Source organism: Sphaerodactylus townsendi, linkage group LG06, assembly GCF_021028975.2.
Source record: "Sphaerodactylus townsendi isolate TG3544 linkage group LG06, MPM_Stown_v2.3, whole genome shotgun sequence".
Taxonomy (NCBI): Eukaryota; Metazoa; Chordata; class Lepidosauria; order Squamata; family Sphaerodactylidae; genus Sphaerodactylus; species Sphaerodactylus townsendi.
In genome coordinates, this window is record NC_059430.1 from 80,218,552 (window position 1) to 80,240,485 (window position 21,934).

General features: G+C 45.9%; 1 long non-coding RNA gene across 1 annotated transcript; it reads left to right on the forward strand.

The window, feature by feature from the left end:
• The first annotated feature begins 2,373 nt into the window (after positions 1-2,373).
• Positions 2,374-12,152, forward strand: LOC125434357. Its single transcript, XR_007244771.1, has 3 exons — positions 2,374-2,474; positions 7,495-7,499; positions 12,142-12,152. It is a non-coding gene; the product is annotated as an uncharacterized LOC125434357 (long non-coding RNA).
• Positions 12,153-21,934: the final 9,782 nt, after the last annotated feature.

A 21,934-nucleotide genomic window follows, 5' to 3' on the forward strand; every position in this document is an offset into this window, starting at 1 on the left:
ATTTATGGCTGAACTGAACCACTTTTAGCACAATTCCAGCAGTGATAATACTTTTGCAAATGCTACCACTCTATGCTCAGCAACGTGTTGTTTTGAAGAGATAGTAATCTTAGATGTCTTGACGTATATAAGGTGTTAAAATATGAAGCCCTCAAGGTGGTTACAGGGAAATTTGAAACTCCTCCAAAACAATCCTTCTAGTTGACTGTTCTATAGCAAAGCAGAGAACAAGGCCAACTGAGGATTCATTGTGGCTAGAGGGGAATGAATTTTGTTTAGTCAACTATCTGCAGTGACTCAGAATGGAATAGGGTCATAGCATGAAATGGGACCATAGCTCAGCAGCAGAGCACATGTTTTTGATACAGGAAAGGAAATCACTCCGTGTTAAAAGGGTTATTAAGTATAAGGGGTTGAAAAGACTTCAGGTTAGGACCATGGAGAGCTACTACAGAGGAAAATGAAACAGTAATCTGACTTTATATAAGGAAGGCTGTTTCTGCGTGGGCAGAAAACAGTGCCCTAGGGACAGGGAAAAAACAAAGTTGAGGAAAAAAGGGGGCATGAATACCAAAATAATTAAAAATTATTATGTTGGATCAAGGACATATAAATACCTGAATAATTAAGTGATTAATAATTAGATAGATTGGACCAATGTCATGCACAAAGAAAAAAATGTCTTAACTTTGGAATTTCTCTATAGAAGATATCTTTGGGAATACATCTTAGAAAACAAAAATGACAGAAAAAAACAAGCAGCAATACAACTGCTCTGTGTTGAGAATATGGCCACACTTAGTTCCATGACCTGTTTTGTATTCAATACATCACTGTAATATAAGCCCACATAGCAGGTTTTTATTGATACTAACAGCAGTGCTCTGAAAGTCAGAGGGGGGACTGATACCATGAAGTGCTGCTCTCAGAAGACAGGAGATCCCAGTGAATGACATGAAGAGGGTTTGTAGCAGAAATTGACAGTTTAGTCTGGATGTATTTAACACAACCAAATGTGTTAAAGAGAATTTGAGTGTTTCATCATATTTAGGACATTTAGGACATTTTGCAGATCTGATTTTCTAAAAAAAAATCTTGCTACAGGAAAAGGAAATAGATGCATGGAAGTACAGGGAAAATTGATTAGAAAACACAAAAGAATGTGGTCAAATAAAACAAAAGGTTGTCATTGGCGTTCATAGTATGCAGAATACAGAAAGTACAACACTACTTTATACTGAATCAGTATAAGAAGTGTAAGAGTGTAAGAGTGAGTGTAAGAAGATGCCAGAAGAACCTTCTGCTGGGATCCCGACTAGACCAGCAGTCCATTTTAGATCCCACAATCCCTGCTTTCTACACAGTGCTCTAGACAGATTGCCCCATGAGGAATCTTACAAGCAGGGCGTATAGGCCAGTGCCCTCCCCTAATGGTGCCTCCTTTGAATATGGCTGTTCCCTTTAGTTATCCTCCATGAACCTCATTAAACCCTTGTAAAACCATCTGTGCTCATGGCCATCACTATATTCACTGGCAGTGAATTCCACAATTTAATCATAGAATAAAGAAATGCTTCCTTGTGTCTGTTCAGAATCTACTGCACATCAACTACTTTAGTAGAGTCTACTGTAACTAGCTATATTCTGCAAGGTCTCAGGCAGAGTAAGAAGTTCCCCAACACTGGTTACCGTTTTGGAAACACCAGGGATTGAACCTGGGGACTTCTACATACAAGTGTTGCATGCAGATGTGCAGAGGTTTGCTCCATTGACCACTGACATTATTTAGTTGGAATAGTTGGAATAGGAAATCGGCTGCACTCCATTTATTAATAACAACATAGGAAGCTGGGCTAGCATAAGGGGCACATCCTGGCCCCAGGAAGCAAATGCTGAACCTGGCATACGGGCAGTCACAGCTCTTCCTGCTGGGTAGCTAGCTCTCCAGCATAGTCCCAAGGCATGCACAATTGATCCCTCCACTACCCAGACCTCTTATTGAGGCCCCCAATGTGGGAAGGTCCGGCATTTCATTTGCAAAAAAAGCTCTGCCTACTCATGATAAGGATGTTGGCACTCCCTATGCCCTGCAAACACTGCCACTAATTTTCGAGCCTTTGACACAGCCCTGCCCCAGCTTCCCGGGCCCAGAGAACACCCAGCCTATGGTACGCGCCAGCTTCCAGCACACCTGCATACAGATTCGCCTGACAGGTGAATTCCTTCTGACTGAAAATGTGCCTCCTGTGCATGGAATATCTCAGACTGCAGGACAACCTCCTTTACCTTTACGCCACTCATTCTGTACCTGGCACGGGAGACTGTGGCTAAATTGTGCCATATCCTAACACTCGCCAGAAGACCACATGTTTCACTGCAATACAGTGGTACCTCGAAAATCGATGCCTTCGACAATCGTCGATTTCAGAAATCGACGATTGCCAGGCGCCAATTTTCACTCACTCAAGAAAATCGTGACATATGGGTGCCTTGATTTTTGGCTGACTGAACTGGGAAGGGTACGCAGAAATGCTGACAAGTTAAGCGCGTATATTACTTTTCACAATGGGCGCTGTGGCAGTGCAAATGGTGGTATGCATTGGCGCATGTTTTCAAAACAAGCCGACTCACTCTCGAAATACGCCATTTTTGAAAATCGCTGATAATCTCCGGATGGATTATTGGCGATTTTTGAGGTACCACTGTAATGTATGCTTCATGGCATCACCACATCTCTCTGCCCGACTTGGACAAGTGTTGGCCAACAAGGTTTTATCCTGAGGGATAACCTCCCCACTTGACTCCCATACCACTTGACTGCATGCTTGTATATTGTATACTTTGGGTTTCAGTTTTAAGGGATTAATAGAGCTGGAGAACCAGGACCTCCCCGCCAGGACTCCAGAGACTCCGGCCAGGAGGTCAGGAGCTAGAAAGCTGCAAATCTTGTAACCAGCCTCCCTCTTTGCAAGGGCTGATAAGTACTCCACCATGCACCGCCTCATGATTGCATTGAGGCGTAACCAATCATTCTGGCCAATGGGAGCCACTGATGCAGCTCTCCAAGCTGCAGACAACCAGCCTGACAGCCAATGCCCTTCTGAACAGGGATGATGATCACCACAGCAGGAGACTGCTTCGTACCGGACTCAGTGACGGTGGCAGTGCATCCCATGCTGTAAAACTCATAGTTGTCCAAGCTTGATAACATAACGTATGGACAGGTCCCAAACGAGGGCTCCATCCCGCATCCTAGACTCTTCCGCAGCAAAACCATTAACCCAGAGCCCAATGCTCCAAAGCTGTGTCCCAACGTATCCCACGCCAACACCTAAATGCGCTGAAGCTTACTGAGATCTAAAACCGGAATAAATTAGAGAACGAGGCGATTTTACATACGCGAAACTCTGTGAACTAATGACTTCACCAAACAAGCTGACAGTCCTGAATTCGGCCTCGGGGAATGAACTTCATCCTACTGGAGCCGCTGCCATGGTGTAATAATAATTGAAGCCCTTGTATAGCCTTGAAGTGATCCATAAGAGACCACAAATTGAACTGGGTAAACCCTCTGCCGCCACGCCTATGAGAAACTTACCAAGTGGAAATAAACTACCATCCAAAATAATAGTGGAGACTCCATCCCGGTAACTCAGCTCAGAGTGCCTTGGAGCAATTCCTGGCCGATTGACCAATGGCCATGAAACATATCACTAGGACCCAAGACCCATCTCTGATCAGTGAGTCATGAGTTCAAATTGTCCCTCCATCAGACGGGTCAGTTTGGAACTGCCTAACTGGATCACTGTTGATGCCAATGACATATCGTCAAAATGAATGGCTGGGGATCCTCACCTGTCTTAATAGGCACTACCACCCAGTACAACGAAAAAGGGGGAGGGGATCAAAAGGCCAAGGTAGGAGTGGAGTGAAAAAACACCACATTCAGATAGGCTAGCACAACCCAGGTAAGGCCAGTACTGTCCATTACAGTTCTCTGGTGATAGGCCGCCGGCCGCTTGAGATTCTGGGGCCATCAACATTCTCAGGGTTATAGGCACCTTACCAGGTGCACCTCTCCAACAGGTCAGACCATATGATAAACATAGTGAGAATCCTATTGAGTGGACTGTACATGTTGGCCTGTATCATGAAAGTTAGGTCAAGGCTTTTTCAGGCAGTTAGATCATTCTGTCTGAGCTGGATGATGATAGCATCTGAAGGACCAAAACACTCAACGATGCAGGATAGCCAGTACCACCTCACTCCATTGTATATTGTGGAGCCCAGTCCAAGAGATGTGCAGGAAGTCCTCCTGGCCAAGATGTGTTCCCAACCATTTGATGTGGCTTATCTGCCAGCCCAGTGCACAATGCTGTGGCCGCCCACCTGAATTGACTTGAGGCAGGATTCTGCAACTAGAAGAACAACAGGTCAAATGTAGATGGATATGTGTGCAAACTGTGAAGGACCGCATTATATCAATGGCCTGTATTCATGAGTCTGGCATTCAGAGCTTAACTGCCAAGGTGGTGGCCCCAATCCTAAAATAATGTCTCCCAAAGTCAATGGGGTTAGAAAGATGTAGCTGTGTTTAGGATTGCACTGTGTGTGTTGCTTTTTGTCTGAACCAGGACTGAAATAAATGTATTTGAGATTTACATAGACTTGGATCCTACACAGCATGAACAGAGTTGTGCTGCCCAAACAGTGACTTTCTCATCTCCCTACTCCTTTTGCAGTTACTTATGTCCCCCCGCCCCCAAATACTATACTGAGAGTCAGTGTGGTGTAGTGGTTAAGGTGCTGGACTAGGACCTGGAAAACTCCGCTTCAAATCCCCGCTTATGCCTTGGAAGCTTGTTGGGTGACTTTGGACCAGTGCTACACTTTCAGCCCTGATAGGAGAACTCCAAGGATTGCCAGAGTCATGATACAGAGGCAGGCAGTGACAGATGTCTTTTGCCTTGAAAAGTTTATGGAGTTGCCATAAGTCTGCTGTGACTTGATGGATAAAAACAAAACAGAACCATGTCCCCTCATAGGTTAAGAATATTTTGAGGATCAAACTAGGATGTTCAGTGGGGAGCTGCAACAATCACCTTCCCCCCTCTTATGCAGCCAGAAGGGCTCACCATAAACAGAAAGTGAGCTTAGCATTAAAGCCATTGTTGTTATGTATTGGAAAAGTAATTCTTTCATGGAGGATAATGATTACTTATAATTGATTTTGCTTAAACTGCTGTAAAGATGAGCTTTGATATACCCTAAATACAGAATATTTATGTTAGTGTTTTCATTTTAAGTGAAATAGACACTCAATACCCATATAAATGCTCTTGATTATTTACCATGGCTGCTGGCTCATGCAGTAAAGATCTTGTCTCACTGATTGATCCAGGAGTTACCAGAAACTCTGCCACTAGTCATGATATAGAAATATGAAGAATCATTATAAGACATTACCAGAAAGCAGGTGGCTACTGGCTTTATTCATAATGAGCTTCTCAGCGATGTTAGAACATATGCATTTAAGCCAAGATCATTAGGAATAAAGACAGATGTTATAACTTCCATCCTGTTAATTCAGCAGTTCATAAAATGGAGAGACAGTGGTATACCCCTGAGGTCTGTAATGCAGAGATATGCTGCAATTCTAAGCAATCTGAATAAAATCAGCTCTTTAGTTTCATGAAGAAAGAGGCATGACAATCAAAAGGTTGCCAAACTGGACATGAGGTCCCAACCTCTGCTGGTTAGATGAAGCACATCACTGTTAGACAGATCTTCCAAAACAGCATTGGTCGCAACATAGGTAATGTATATTTGGGATTACATCCTTAATTAATGATGCGACACCTCTTAGAGGGCAGACAAAGGAGCTAATGAATATCAACCAACTAGAAGTCCTGCTTCGAAGGGTCATTCTCTTGCAGGCCGTAAGACATTGTGGCTCTGCTTGGGGCCACTTCCGATAAAATGGCTGCCCATCACAGTGTGTTTCAGCTCCAGGTGTTATCCCTATAGTGTAGAATTCTGATCCTGGGGAACTGACAGTCATAATGTAGAGATAAATATGGAATTGATGGGACATGATGTGAAAACCCCTCCTAAAAATCCAGTGACCCCCCAATTCAGAGATAAATAGTTGCCCTTAAATCCCATTTAACTGATTGGGACTGAATTTAGTGATAACTATCTTCTCTCACTAACTATAAACAAGGCTAACTACCTTTAGCTGGGGCCACTGAGCCCTGGCAAGGAGAGGTTACTTTTTTTGAATTACAGAGGATGATGATTTCCTGTGGGGAATGCAATCAGTAAGATTCCTTGGTTTGCTTGAATCATCTTAGGTAGGAAATCAGGATAGGTTGGCTATATGAAACTTAAGTTTGAATTTTTAAAAAAAGCAGTTATGTTTCTGCGGCCATTAGAAATCATGTCATGTTGTTACACACCTCTGGCATAATATACCATCACTACACACAACACCTTTGAATCTGATATCCTCAACTGAGAGCAGGATTTGCTGGGGAGAATATATGACTTCCCTGCTTGGTCCTACCAATTGCAGTGCAGTCTCCTACTTCAGTGATGTTCATGTGGCTTTTGAAACAGTGATGGATATTTCATTTACTGTATTCTGTCTCAGCCAAAGAAACAAATGTAGTCGTGGTGGTGTGGCAGGAAATGACAGTTGCTCTGCGCTGACACTGACTCAAAATGATAGATGCAACAGACAAGGTCTTACTAATAGTCTTTAGAGGCACTAACAATGCTCTTTTATCAAAGTAAAAAGCTCAGTGGTGCACAGAATAAAGGTTCTGATGCAAGTGGCACAAGGAGCACTTAAAACTTTTAAATTCTACCAGAAAATTGGGACGGGGGTGGGGAGAACTGGGCAGGCACTAGGACTGCAACAGAACATTCCACTACAATAAGGTCCAGGAAGTGGCTGTGGATTCATTCAGCTTTGGGGTTCTTTTTTACAGTGAGACAAAGTATAGTTTGGCTTGGCTTGAACTTGTAAGGATTTGAATGAAGAGCTGTTTCTTTTTAAAGCATTTTTTGTATGTGTGGGCTTATTTGTTGCTTTCCTGTTTTGGAACCTCAAAAGATTTGACAGATGTCAAGTGACCCTTTAATCAGCATAGAAAGAAGCCTAGCAGTTTCCTACAAATACTCCTCAGTTTATTAGAGGTGTTCAGTCATGAAAGGCAGAGTTCCGATTGTTAGTCTGTGATTAGCAGGAACTACTTTCTTTCATGCTTCAAGAGTTCAGATAAGCTTATTATTGAAATTCTGTTTATCTCAAAGACAAATTCAATAGAGAAATTTAAATTCAGACCTGGTTGTCTTTTCTGCATTCTTTCTTTTAAAAAAAGCCACCGTGTTAGAATGTGTTTGCTTTAAATACAACATCCACAGCACATAAGAGTATACTGCTATGTTCTGTCAGTAGGGTTTTGAAAGTTGGTAACATTTAGTTAATAGAACCAGTTGTAATCCCAGTGCTGCAGATATTCCATTGGGTTCTTCCCAAGTTTATGATTTATTTTATATATTTAAAGCAAATGGCAGTCCCATTGCCCTCACAAAGAACAGGTCAGCCGCAGCTTTTAGTCGACATTAGTTTTGGTTGACAGAGCTGCAGAAAGAGCTCAAAAAGGGTAGAGACTGGGAAAAAGCAGAGGTTAGTATAACAAGGAGGATTGTGACATATTTGAGGAAGATCTCTTTGAACTGGATAAGTGAGCAACAATATGGCAAATCTAATGCTATGTAGGTAAATGTAAGGGGATGCATATTCATAATTCAAACAAACCCCTTTAACTTTAAATACATGCTGACTGAGTCTGAAATGGTCAAGACTGAAAGAGAAAGAGATTTTGGAGTTGTAGTGGATCACTCAACCATTATGTTGACTCAAACTACAGTATCAGTGAACAAGGCAAACTCTATGCTTGAGATTATTAGAAAAGGAATTTAAAATGTTGGAGTGCTCACCATAGATATGCTCCATTCCTGTGACACCTCAACAAACCTTTCTGGATTTGCATTGTTGTGGCAACCGCATCAGGAAAAGACAGTACCAGAAGCTAGAAAATGAAAAGGAACCAAAAGGAACAAGCAAAGCTTTATTATTAAGGGGTTGGAACATCAGTTATTCATTCATTTGGGTCATTTATACTCAGCCTTTCTCACTGAGATTCAAGATGGGTTCATAGAATCATAGAGTTGGAAGGGATCATACATGCCATCTAGCCCAACCCCTGCTCAATACCAGTCTCTGAGAATGTTTGTCCCAGCTTATTCCTTGGGGGGTTTTGCCAGAGAGGGAGAGCTCACCCATTCATAATAGGCAGCCAAGTCCACTGTACTGAACTAATCAATTAGGATTTTTCCTCCCCACTCAAAGTCCAGCTAGGAGTACCCCCCCTCCGCTCATAAGTACACCCTATTATATTGTGAGTTCTGTCCTCTGCTCCCTGCCCTCCTCTAAGTGACAGCCTTTTAAATATTTACACAGAGCAATGATGTATCCCCCTCTACCTTCTCTTTTCCAGACTGAAGATTCCCAGGTCCCTCAGCCTTTCCTTGTAGGGCTTGTCTGCAGCCTCATCACTGTCTCTGCACCAGCTCTATTCTGCCCACATCTTTTTTGGAGTCCTCCAGAGCTGCACACAATACTCTGGGTGTAGCCGTTATCATTGTGGTATATGGTGAGACTATGAAATCTTACAAGTTACCCTTCAGATGCTTGCAGAGCGACCACTTTAAAATCTGCTCGAATATCTTTCCTAGAACAGAAGTTGCTCTGGCTGGTCTGTAGTTCTCTGGTTTTCCCCTCCTCCTTTTTTTGAAGACTGGGATAACAGTAATATCCTTCAGTCTTGTGGCACATCTTCCATCCTCCAAGAGTCCTTGAAAGCCTGCAAGCCTTTTAGAAGTTCAGCTTCCAAGCACTCATACAGGTGCATACCCCTCCATAGGTCCAGAGGATCTGGCCATCATCCAAATGCAGGCTCAGGAGTACTTCTCAAACCAACCTCCTCTCTATCCATGTCAACCAGCAGCCCGGATACCGTAGCTTGCCTACTACCATCACTATGTGGACCCATTGTCTTTTTCAGAAAAAAAACCCTGAGACTAAATAATCATTGAACTTTTCTACTTGCTCTGTCCTCTGTCAGAGTTCTCATTTTCCCTACCAGAGTTCCCAGCCTTAAGTCCATGCACGTGGTCAGTGGAAGGCAGAAACCAGGCAGCTGAGGAATAATATCTAGGTGGAGATCGCTAACAGCCAGGGAGCCCAGGAGGATCAAGTGATTTCCCCTCCTTGAGTCTCCAGCGTCCTTTGGTTTCTGTACACCACTAATTCAATTATTCTCAACCAGTGTGGGAGGGAGGACCAGGGAATTCAGGGAGAGCAGGGAGTACTGGAGGTCGTAGGAGATCATCCATGTGATGCATGAGTCACCTAGCTCACATCAGGAGAGGGGCACGTAGTGATCCTGGGAGCCTAATCCTCACCTGGGGGAGGCAGGAACTTAAATTGTCCCTAAGCCCGGTCGAACTGAGTTAGATGGTTCATGACCCATGACTCTGGGATGAGGGAATTGAGGGTGGGGTGCGAGCCAAGAAGGCCGTGAGTCCGTTAGGAGATTCCAACGTTCTGCACGGTGCTGCTAGGGTCAGCAGTGCATTACCACATCCTCCACTCATACACATTTTAGAAGGGGGACCGAAGTACTCAAGGGAGTGGAGTTAAAGGGGCACTTCTGTCCTCCTCATGATCTAAGTCCCGAAATGACCCAAACTTCCAACTTGTCATAACATTGATTGGAACTTGGTTTGGAGTAAAGGAGAATTCGAGGGGCTTCTTACAGACGTTACAGACAAATATTCAGAACTACCCACATTCAGGCAGAAACAAGATCCGAGAATGTGAGGCACACTGGTCAAACCAAATACTGAACCTGTGCAATAGCACTCAACAATGCCCTCCCGACAGCCAGCTCCAAGAGGACTGACCACCAATGGGGCAACACAGCTTATCTGCCTAGAATTGGAGCTCCTAACTTCATACAGCTCACGTGCTTCCATGAGACTCAAAATTGAGAATTATCAGAAAGATTAAAACAACTGTTCATCTTCTGGCATTCTCACAACCTTGGTAGAATGTCTTAACAATAAATGCCATCAATAGCTGACACAATTTATCTGGGAGTAGCTCCCAGTAGAAGGTTCCTGCTGCTAAGGAGGCCCAGAGCATCCAAGGCAAGCTCAGAGTGGTAGCATTGATCAGACTTTCCATGAGGGCACAATTAAGCCATTAGTAGTCTTAGCATTGTAAGAATCCAGTCCGGGGACTCCCACTAGGGAAGTTGCGAGGGAGGCGAACTCCAAAACTTCGGAGAGGGAAAATTCATCATTTGACAGGAGGGGTCGAAAGGCATGAGCGGCAGAAGCTGACAGGCAAAATCCAGGGTGGGAACCTGGGGCCAGGGCGATGTTAATGACTAGAGACAACAAAAGAGTTCGAGCAGAGAATGGGGCAGGGATATAGCAACGTTCTCTCCACTTGGGAGTCAAGAACAAACCCCTGGGAACCAGGATGTTTCAGGCTCAGGAGAATCATCCTCCTTGTGTGTCCACAGGATTTCAATTGACCAAACTGACTCAGATGGGCCAGGCTTAGAATTAGGGTTCCCAGATTTGGCTGCTTGGAGATCCAAGGAACAAAGATAAATGATTACATGAGAGCAGTCTTGGTGACAAGGGAGAGAGCATCAGCCAGGAGGTTTAAGACAGGCAGGTCCCCATTCAAGCTCAAGAGAGAGAATCACTAGATGGATGAGGGCAATTCATGAAGGGGCTTAGCCCAGAACTCACTTCAGAAGTCTCAGGAAAAAGCTTCCTGCAAACAGGAGCTTGAGAGCCCCAGGAGGCTTAGCAGAGCTCTCCAAACTCCTAGGCTGCTGGCTTGAACTTTGAAAAGAATAAGACAATTGGCAGCGGCAGCAAACACTTCTGAGAATCTTAATCTAGGTGAAAGCTCGTCAGGGGGTGGCAGATAGCCATAGGCAGGGAGACTTCAGAACAGACACTGAATGAGTGGCATAGGGATTCCCAGTGATGATACTCAAAGGCAGCTGCACAGAGTTTCTCCAGTGTCTCTAGGTGAATATACTGGTGCAGCAACTCTAGAACAGCTGGTGGTAGCACTTGACGTCTCCCCAGATAAATTAAGAAAGGATGCTTTGGGTGTGTGTGGACGGCGTTCCTGTTAAGACAGCTGAGGCTGAGATCACTTTAGAATAATGATTCCATCTCCAGGACAGAGTTGGTTTCCTCCTGAGAATTTTATTCCATGGATTTGGCCTGTCATGTGCAGAATCGGAGTCCACAGGGACCTGTAGGAAGAGGGACTGGCTGCACCTACTGGTTCCCCAGGTTATGGGGAGACCCAGGGTCTGATCAGTTCTAAAGCGGATGTGCAGGAGATCAGGATCAGGGTTTTTTGTTTTGAGTTAGGTTTAGAGTTTAGAGTTTAAACATAAGAAGGCTTGTTAGGCACACAGAAGCCCTGTGAAGGGTTGCAAAACACTGCAATGCAAACTCTCCTAAAGGGGGCACTTCTACACCTACTTCTTTAATTGTTTGACAGGAGGGGCAGGAGAGTAGGCAGCCCTAAATTAAAGAATTATTCAGAGCAGATCATCAGAATTAGATCCAGGCAGAGGGAGTCCAGGAGCCTCAGAGGAGAGAGGGGACAGAGGCTGGGTCCTAGAGGGATTAATGGGTGTACAATGCTTAATCAGCAACACAAAAGGAACTTTTGGAAGCACAGAGGAGATCAGGTGCATCCGGAGAACGATGCAATCCAAGGCGATTCAAGAAGGCAGATTCACTGCGCTTTTCACAAACAAAAAAAAGAGGGGGGGGTTTCTTTGCAAGGGAGTTGCACTTACCGTGAGCATTGTAGTGGCTAACGATAGGAAGCTAGGATGGAGTGCCTAAAAGATTTTGTGAATCGAATTATCTTGCAGGGTGCAGCCTGCCTCATAGAGAAGCCGCTCCTTAAAAGGGGCGGTTTACGGCCAAGCACTTCAGCCTTCAACGTGGTAATTGATAAAGTTGCCAGGCGCTTAAGGGCAAGCCCTCGATACCCAAACAAGGTTTGGAAGTATTAGGGGCATAATGGTGGCAGCCCTTTTTTAACACTGGGGCCTGGTCAAACATTTATGGCAGTGCTGGGCGGTAAGTCAGGACGGGCCCAGATTTTAATCCAGGGAAGGCCGATGTCAGCCAATTGGCCCTCCTGCCTCTACTGGTCGAAAAAACAGAAGGAAGTAAAGAGGAGGGGAGAGGGAAACAGGTTCTTTCTTACGGAAATTAGAAAGTAATTTTTTCGGAAGGCACGGAGTTGGGATCAATGATCTGTGACGGCTTTACCCCATCCCAGACCAAAGTCGAATTTTGACCTGATGAGCTCATTGAGGCTCCCCTTCCCCAGAGGATTGACTTTATGGATGTCTAAAAGCGATGGGGCGGACTGTGAGCTGCCTTTCAGCCGAAGTCCTGGGCTGTTGACCGTGGCCAGGCCCGGATGCTCCGCTCCTCAAGGGGTTTGTCTCCCACTCCCCAGATGTGCGGGCAAGCCTCGGTCGGCCACTGGTCGGGCCACTCGGCTGCTCTGATAGACGGTAACATCAAGCGCCGTGTCAAGCCCACAGGAGCCCTTAGGAACATACATCCATTCTATGGCGAAGCTCCAAGGTGGCATGGGCGTGGAGCTCCCTGATAGCGTCAATCTCCACCGCTCACCGAAGCGGTGAGGTGGCAAGAGCTCGCGCCATGTGTTGGCTGCAAAACATGGGAGCTTGTAGCCTTTATTGGGTCGGCAGCGGGCAGCGCATGGGGCAAGAGAATCAACTGGGCGCAGCTGGCTCAACGGCAGGCAACTCCCTGTGGGATGTTTGTCCAGACTTGGAGATGGATGGGTCGCCAACTTGCGCGTGGAGTCGAATCACTCGAGGGGACGCATGGAACAGTCCCTGTTCACGGCAGAAGGCCTTCCGGCAGCACTCAGCCCAATAGTCCCAGGTAGGGATGGGCTCCGTCATACTGGGTTGAGGGCGGCTGCAAGAACCTGAACAGTGGGGAACTTAAAGGGAGATGGGCTGGGTGCATCGGCCGGCGAGATGCCACGCGAGGGGGTGGTTTGTGGGCAGGGGCCTTGGTGTTTGGGTCTGCTGTAGTATTCTCCTCCTTGTGGTCCTGGGCTGGGGAAGACGCCCGAGGAGCGGGAGTTTCCAGGCAGACGTCGTTTCTCCAGTCTGGAAGCCTTTCTGGCATCGTGGGCACCGGGTTTTAGGTGCAAGCCTTCTCCTCCTGGGGAGGACCCTCCTCGCGCATCGGGGTTGTGCTGAAGCCCCCCCACCGGGCCTGCCCTACACTCTCTTCGGAAGTGTCCGGGTCTGCCGCGAGTTAAAGCAGTTCATGTCCTAGGAGGCTGCCTCCCGCCCGGTGGAGAGTGCTGCGGCCAAGGAGGCTTCAGCTTGGTGGGCAGAGGATCCGATGTCCTGGCAAGCCTTCCATTAAGCATGTCGGCCAGTTCAGGACACTTTTTGCCCAGGTCTTGGCCAGTGATTGCTCACGGCACTCCGTGGAAGGCAGATTCACTCTTTTGCGAGGCGCATGAGGAGCTTTCGTTTTGGGCCTCTTCGCTATCTACCTGCCTCTTGAGCGCTTCCTGGAAGCCTGGGTTCCACAAGCTTCGGCATAGGAGCTCTTGGGGTTTTGCCGGATGGTTGAGAAACTCTGGGTTGGCTGGCCCGCATTGGGGACATTGATAAATGCCTTATAGAGGCGCACCTCCAAGAAGGCTTAACCCGGGGTGCGGGTGGCCTCAAAATGCGCAGGACAATCTGATCGTTGGGGTTGGCGAACCCAGCATCGAAACACGTAAAGCTGAGCGGCTGTCTAGGCGCCCCCGGAGGCGGCTCCACTGCTGATGCATTGCTGGCGGAACTTCAAGCTTTCCCAGAATCACAAAATTGTGCAGGGCTCAGGAGCATGCGAAAGCGTGGTTTTCCAGTCGTCCGGAACCATTAGGGATGATTCCACTCGCGATTGCCTCCAGCATGCCTAGCTCCACGTAGGGGCTACTGTGATTCCCTCAGTGTCTCAAGCATGTCGCTTTGGAGACTCAAGTGAGGATGTTCCATAAGTTTAAAGAGGGCGGTAATCGACTTAACCCGCCGAATGACGCCACCCTCCCCCCCTCGGTATCCTGTGAAATGGGACGGCTTTGGCACAATGCAAGAATATCGGCATGCGTCTTCCAAATCTAGGAGTTTCTTTCTTCTGCAGATCGTGGCTAATACTGCCTTCTGGCGAGAGTTTTGAAACCCGCGCCATTACGTGGCGCCTGACGGAGGTCTGCACAGGTGGCTTCGGAGAAAATGAAGAAGCCGAGAACAGTGGGGAGGGCTGAGGCTGAGCCGCTGGGGAGAGGAGTTTGAAATGGGCTTAAGGAGCAAAGGGGCAGCAAGGGAGGTGACAGGCGTCCACTGAAGTGGATAAGAGAAAATTCAGAGGTTGAAATTTGAGAAGGTGAAAGATCGAAGGAGGGCTGACCTACAGCAAGGGAGCCATAAGGTGCTGCAGGCTGATGGCGACCTATTTATTACAACATATGTCTCCATGCCAGTAGCAGTGACATCGGGCGCCACGAGGCTCTGTGTCGCTAAGAAGTCGCCCGATGTTTTCCCAGTCCTTAAGATTCAATGTCCCCCTCTGGGTACCATGGACACTGAGCTTCAATCCTCCTCAACCAATTCTTATGCGCAGCTCCCTTCTGCTTTACGAGGGGACCCTGCCGTGATTTCAGCTAACGCTTTTCAGTTCGTCAACGTGCTTGTCATGGGCCCTGCTTTTTTGCAAGCTCCCTATACTCACCGGTGTTCCGTCCGGATGGAAGAGGAGAGTGTCCTAGGACGCCAGCGTGTCTCTGGATCTGCGCCGATCCAGAGGGACAAGCGTGATACTACTAAACGGTGGTCCCTGGATGCGCTTCCGATCCAGCCGGACTTCGGTATCAGCTGGCCCTTTCCCAAGCGACGGTGAGAGCAGGGTGGGAGGTTCGAGAGATCTTCGGTTTCGGCGCACCAGCTTGTAGATGCGACTCCACGTGGTCCAGCGGTGAACGAACTAGACGGAACGAGAGGATAACATCTGGTGGAGATCGCCAGCAGCGGGAGCCCGGAGGTCCGATGTTCCTAAGCCCGAAGTCTCCCAGCGTGCTGGTTCCTGGCACCTTTATTGTTATTCTATCGGGGCTGGTAGGAGGAGGACCGGGGAGTTCAGCGGGAGAGCGAGGCGGAGGCTCCGGGGAGATCATCATGTGATGCATGATCTCCACCTGGCTCACGTCGTCGCGGAGAGGAGCGTGAAGCGTCTGGAGCCTAATCCTCACCTGGGGGGCAAGAACCATTGTCCCTGCGCTCGGTGGCACTGTTTCAGACAGTTCATGACCCGTGACTCCACAGGGGGGATGAGGAGTGGGGAGTCAGCGGATGCGAAACCAGAAGGGGTCAGAGGGTCCGTTGGCGTTCCAACGTTCTACCACGGTGCTGCTGGGTCAGCAGTGCATTACTACACCCTATCCCTTTTTTTACCTTGCATTTGCTCCTCACATATCTAAAGAAGCTTTTCTTTTAGCAAATATCCCTAGTCAGCTTCAACCCAATCTGAGCTATGGCCTCTCTTGACAACTGAACTACCATGCCTAGGAACCCTCTGAAACTCTTATTTAGAGGTATATCTTTGCCTACATTTCCACATTTCCTTTTCCTTAGCTCATCCTGGAGTTCTCTGTACATCCACATGGCTTCTTAGATCCTCTTCCATGTTTTCATGTTGTTGGAATAGTGATGGCTTCAGCTTGCAAAAGCTCTTGTTTCAGGAAAGCCCACCTTTCACTTGCTCCTTTCCCTTCCAAAATATGTGCCCATGGAATGATTCTCATAATACACCTGGGCTCACTGACATCTGTCCTACTAAAATATAACATATCTGTCTATAAACTTCCTTAGTGCTGCATGGTAAAAGAAATCCAAGGAGGGCATGGTCACTTCCCCCTAGGATCCCTGCCACCACCTTCACTCCATCTACCAATTTTTGCCTGGCCAATATTGTCAAGTATGGCTGAGCCCCTTGTAGCTTCCTTCACCATTTGAAAAAGGAAGTTGTTGGCCAGAAAGGTAAGGAAATTTTGTTACTGTGGATGCTTAGCAGACTTTGTCTCCCAGCACACATTAAGAAAATGGAAGTCACCCATAACTGCATGTTTCCTGGATACTCTGTCAAGCTGCATTAAAGAAAATAGCATCTGTTGGCAAGCAAATCCATAGTAAGGCGGGGGACCAGTTTCTGAGATGTACCCTACCAGTCACTTCTCTATTGGTGTCATAGACAGTTGAGACTAAGATGGAAGCAAAATCTTAATTCTGGACCTTGATACTAAAAGAGAGGGCTCTGCCTGCAACATTCCTCTCCAGCCCACTGTCTAATCAAGTATGCATGGCAATGAGCAACATCTTTCCTGAAGCCTCTGTCACTGCAATCTGGATAACAAAGGCCTTGGGAAGACACACCTGTACTCTAGCTCACAAAAGGTATGCAAATACTACTCAGCCTCAACACAATTAACCTTCCTAATTTCTTTCTTCTCTAGTTGATTTAATCACAGTGTTTCCTGCCATACTACCAGAGAACCATCAAACATTACTTTGAGTTGGAATACCCTGGGTTGTAAATTCATGAACTCTGCCTAAAATCTAATTCAAAACTAGACTCTCTGTGGCTCTGACACATTCAAGTCATTTTCCACTGTATTGTTCTCTCCCCAAACCAGAAGTTTTGCACAGGAAGATTGCCAGAAGATGAGCATTTCTTCTATCTAGTTTGCCCAGATGAGGCCACCTCACTCATTGATCCCTAAACTACCTTTAGTTCAGTTCCATTGTGCCCAATGTCGCCCATTTCTCTTTACATCCAACATGGGCATTGGCTCCTGCTTTTTCAGATCTCTTTCTCCTGGAACAGGTAAATATCACACTCCCTGCAATGACCTCTACCATTCCCATCTATCCTTCTTTCCCATCTATCTATATTCTAGGCTCCTTGAAAATCTGTATGTGTGTTTTGCCAAAAATTATTTTTATTCTTTAATAAAATTGTGAAACTTCACTTAAATTCTGGTTTCCTGTGGCTTTCTAAAGGAAAACCCCCCTGTAAAAATTGGTAGAGATCCCAAAACCTTGCTTCTTGCACTGCAAGGTCTGTTCCTGCTAATTCCCCAGGTTAAAAGGGAACAGACCCCACTAATTCGGGTAACACATCTACCTCCTTATTCTGGTCAGGAAGTCTGTAGCCAATTGTATCCCCAGTACTGGTGCCACTTAAGCACATGCCCATTATGCGACACCCCTTCCTGCCAGGGATAGCAGGCTCCCTAGAAGAGCCTGCACAGTTTGTGTTCTCAAGCCCACCTCACCCCCAGAACTCTTATTGAGACCCCCAACTGCAGGGAGGTCCGTCACGCAAGCTCAGCCTCCCCAGAAAAGATATGCTTCTTTGCCCAAACCCACCAAGGCTGCGATGAAAAACATGAACAAACATTATGAACCCCAGTGAACCATTTAATCAAAATGGGAGGGAGGCAGGGTCTGCTCGCTCTACTGCCTCAAAAGAGGCCAAAGCACACCACATGTTGCCTTCTATAGGTGCGCACATCCCTTAGGCACACATGACGAAGGCCCCCATCATGTGACTAGCGCCTGCCAGGTCCTGTCACATGATCCCCTCCTTGCATGTACACTACTGGGAAGATGGGGCTTGTAACTCCCCGTCTCCTGCCACAACGGCAGCCCCAGGTAAGTCCGGGGCTGCATTTTATGGCTTCTTCGGGCCAAAGTAGTTCAGTGTCTTTTAGGTGGAAAAGGAGCAGTTAAGAAGGCAAATCCCCCACCCTGGCATTCTTAAACTATGATCTGGAAGTGTTCACAATAATGCTATGAACACATTTCATCTTTATGGTAGCTAGCAAATAGCTAATTAATCTTTTGATGGGTTTCTTCTGAGCTGCAAATTGTAGCCTGCAGACCAGCTCTGTAATGATAATTCACTTTATAATTAAGATTATGCTGAAGATGGTTGTTGGTTATTCTAGGTTTAGTATCACAAATGCTAATTTGATCAGATAAGAGTTGCCGTGGCAGTGATCAATGAAACAATAGATTTCCTCTCTTGAGAACATGAATACAGACACCCAGGCAGTTTTCAGTGAAAGGGAATGTCTCTCATTCAAAGCATATCTTGGATCTTTAGGTGGCACAGGGCTGATAACAGTTTGCCTAAAAAAAGAAATGAGAGAGCAATGTCTTATGAGGTAAAAACAGTGGTTCAGCTTACTTGTAACCCTTACGCAGGTTGGGGACACACTGGAGAGAACTAGAAAGCAGCAGGTGATTCACAGCAGTGGCTCATGAGGTGATTCACTGGAAGTCGAAAGGAAGCCACAGCAGAAAGGACATTTGGTGGAAGACTGAAGCGTCATAAGATGGTAATGACCAGGGGTAGGGAACCTGCGGCTCTCCAGATGTTCAGGAACTACAATTCCCATCAGCCCCTACCAGCATGGCCAATTGGCCATGCTGACAGAGGCTGATGGGAATTGTAGTTCCTGAACATCTGGAGAGCCGCAGGTTCCCTACCCCTGGTAATGACGAAGGCTGCTATTTTAGTGCTATGCAAATACATGACTATCAATATCAGCTGTTAATGGTGTATACACTGGTACTGCTAATCACTGAGCAGCTGTTTGGTATGGCTAGGCTCATTTCTTTAGTGCAGCTATACCTCACACTGCCCTACAATTAGTAAGTCATATTGTCTTTCCCTTTAATTGTCTTTGGTGTCTGCTTATCCCCATCCAGTGAGCCAATGGTAAAGCCCTACTGAGGCCAATGATCCACGATCCAGTAGTCCAGCATCCTAAGTCAATGACAACGGGTTTGAATTTGGCTGAAACGAAGCAAAACAATACCTGGAAAATACTTTGTTGGTATTTTGGGAGTATTTTTTTGGCTCTCCCAAATATTTCCAGGATTTTTCAGGAAAAATGGTTCTGAAAATCCTGAAAATAATCAGCACTTCCAGAAAGATTTCTGTTTTTGACATACTTTTCTTTAAATTCATTGCCTTATAATTTAGTTCTATTGAAATTAAGGGGTCTTGTCTCCAAATATATTTTTCTTTGGCTTGGAGGGAACGTTGAAGAATTGGATCCTTTTTACTGAGACATAAAGAACAAGTCCATTTAAAGGTAAAGCCTCACTTTCATAATTTAATACTTCTTTCAAGATTCTTAACACACAAGCCACAATATATTCTTCCAGTCCTAGTTCCCCAGGCAGTGTCTAGTTTCCATTATTTAAGTAATTTCTCATTACTTAAAGGGCAGATGTTACTTTAAAAAGATTAACAATTTTGGAGATAGAGACAATAAACACATTCATTCAAAGCAAGTACTTCACTCTTTTTAAAAGCCAACTTTCTCCTTTCTCTCCATGGACAAGTGGAATGAGGTGAAGCTCATCATTATTCATCTTTTTCAAGGGCAAAGCCATGATCGACAGGGCTTAATGTGTATCTTGGTAGAATTGGATTTGATCCTCAGGGCTGGACCAGAGGGCTGCTTTGTTAGATTTGTTAGATTGTTAGATTTACACACACACACACACACACACACACACGGGCACACACACACACACACACACTATCTCTCTCCAGCAAACAAAACAAAATTACCTCTCGGAGGTCTGCATCAAGCTCAAGCTTCCTGAGACAATCTCCTGTTCTTGATTTCAGTCACATCTAAATCTGTTTAAATTGCCGACATGATGATTTGTGAAGAGATGGGGATTAAGCAGGAGGGAGATTAACACAGTTGTCTGTCTTCTTCGAAATAATATACCTGCTGACAGTAAGGGCATTCTTCAATTTACATAACTTAGTTCACAAGCCAGGCTCTGCAGTTGTTATTGGAGGCTTTTTTTAGCGATCAGCGACACAACACCCTTCACATGTGAGACTTTGATGTTCTATCTCCTCCATTTCTGTCAGAGTCAAGTTGTTCTCTCTCAGTCTCTTTTTTCCCCCTACCGTTTTCTCAGGGTACACATCTTGTGTGGCTTTAGAGGTATTATAATTACTTCTGATTATAAAACACTTATTATTATTATTATTATTATTATTATTATTATTATTATTATTATTATTATTAATGTGATATGGTAGTTTACCATTTTGTGTCCATATATTGATTTTAACAGAAGTTATAATAAAGTTTCTCTTGATAATAAAAAAGTGTCCACCACATCCACAATGTTCAGCACTGGATCAGCATCCCATGGAGTTACATGGAGATACTCAATGGACAAGGCCTTGCCCATGCATAAGAGTTGGTCAACATTGTTCCTATGCACCTCCAAAGAGATCACCTGATGCTTTGATCCCCAGCTGGAGCCTGTGTGAAACGAGTCCACATTGGATCCAGAGTCCTCCCTGGAGTTCTCATTCTGTTTCACAGGGGGTCTTTGGTGGGGCTGATCTCATCATCCAGAGAGCCTTGGTTTCTCTGATGGCCTCTCATTCCTGAAACTGCCACAGGGAATCATCTGTCAGCCAGGTCAGCAGCATCCCTGAATGGGGTAGGATTGGCAGCATAATCGGATAGAATAAGGTGTACTGTACTGCCAGAAGGCCTGCTGCTGTGTTGGATAGAAGGGGTTGCAGAAAATATGAGAGGGCCCTCCAATCCATCTGTTCATCCTCCAAGGAGGAGCAGTGGATATCTCTTAGTACCGTGGTGGCAAACCTTTGACACTCCAGATGTTATGGACTACAATTCCCATCAACACCTGCCAGCATAGTCAATTGGCCATGCTGGCAGGGGCTGATGGGAATTGTAGTCCATAACATCTGGAGTGCCAAAGGTTCTCAACCACTGTCTTAGTGCCATGGTGGTGAACCTTTGGCACTCCAGATGTTATGGACTACAATTCCCATCAGACCCTTCCAGCATGGCCAATTGGTTTGCCACCACTGTCTTAGTGATAGAGTTGGTGAATGGTGATGGCCCGCCCTCTCTTCCCTTGCAGAAGAGGGATCGTGCACCATGCCTGAAAGCTATCCTGCCTGGGGGAGCATCCTCATTTGGCCTGTGCAGTTTGGTCCCCCTGTGAAGAGAGTGACTGGAGGGACATCAGAGGCAGTGAGAGCTGCCCTGCAAGCAGCAGGGAAGTACTCTCTCCAAAAAACCTCTGCTCCTCATGGCAGCAAAGAAAGATCTGGAGGAAATGGTACATCCCTCCTTCCTAGTCATGTGACCTGGGTAGAGACTGGGTCAGTCCAGGCAGTGACTGGGGGAGTGGAGCACTCAATTGTTGACCTTAAACTTTAAATGTTGCTATCAAAAAGCTTTGCAGCTGCCCTGTGCAAGCACAGTCCAATGTGGAACAGCACAGAGGTCATGCAGATGAACTTATCAGTATATCCTGCTGAAGCTTCTGCATCGAAATACTAAATTTCTCCCCCTTTACCATGTCTCCCCAGTCTGTGCAGCATGTTAGCTTATGCTAGTTCAGCAAAACTGAGTCATTTAATCTATGCAGTAAGTCATCTTAATAATCAGGAAAGTAAGGCTCTTTCCACTTATAACTGACATATCCATGTATGAGGAAATTTAGATTAATGTTGCACAGATTTTGATTAAAAGGCTATGCCATTCATCTAATTTTGTATCTATTGCAAAAGGTTTATTTGGCTAATCTGTGTTTTTATATGTATATTCATGTCATTT